Source organism: Chrysochloris asiatica, unplaced genomic scaffold, assembly GCF_000296735.1.
Source record: "Chrysochloris asiatica unplaced genomic scaffold, ChrAsi1.0 scaffold00265, whole genome shotgun sequence".
NCBI classification, from domain to species: domain Eukaryota; kingdom Metazoa; phylum Chordata; class Mammalia; order Afrosoricida; family Chrysochloridae; genus Chrysochloris; species Chrysochloris asiatica.
In genome coordinates, this window is record NW_006408783.1 from 3,759,824 (window position 1) to 3,760,743 (window position 920).

A 920-nucleotide genomic window follows, 5' to 3' on the forward strand; every position below is an offset into this window, starting at 1 on the left:
AGAGTAGATTATTAGCTTTATATTCAATAAATCATATTCTGTTTCATTGCCATGATTATATTCCCCACCATGTACCATTAGTCAACAGTACTTACCTCTATTCCCTTTTATTTTTATGTACACATACAAAACAGAAAATACACATTCATGTAAATGTTCAAAGGGCACATTTTGTCAAGCCAGCCTCCTGTCCAAAGTCACACAGCCTTTCTCAGTCCATGGGTCTCAAGTCCTCAGCTACTCTCTCTCTCTTTGCCACCACCTCTGCTACTGTCTGTGCTGTTGCTGCTTTTCTGGTTAGGATCACACGCTCCACTCATAGTCTTTCCTCTTGCTGGTCCTACAGGCCTCTGTTCCTTAAATGAAAGATTAACTACTCCCCTCTTTTAGTTACACATCTTCTACATATACAGTTGTGACCATCACTGTTTGTCATGATAACAATTACACACAATTGAATTGTAAAATCCTATCCCTATCTTCTCCCATCAGTCTGGATCTGGAAAAGAGAAAAACTACTCAGTGGGGATTCTACCTTGCCTACTTTGTTCTGTACTAAGCACACTCCTGAAAACTTGTAAACCAGTCACTTCATGCCTTATAGCTCCTCCCACCCCATTTTTGACAGCTAATGTCTAAGTTGCCCATGCCTAATAACCCAGTTTACTGAGGAGGTAAGCTTGATCCTTGCTATATAGAGTCCTTCCCTTTCAGTTGGAATTTTGAGCAATTACATCCATAAGCCACCACTCATCTGTCAGTTTGTCATACTGTGGTGGATTGTGGGTTGCTGTGATTCTGGAAGCTATGCCATGGATATTTTAAATACAAGCAGGGTCACCAATGGTGGACAGGTTTCAGATGAGCTTCCAGATGAAGATAGAGTAGGAAGAAGGAGTGACGGACTACTACTTCAAAGA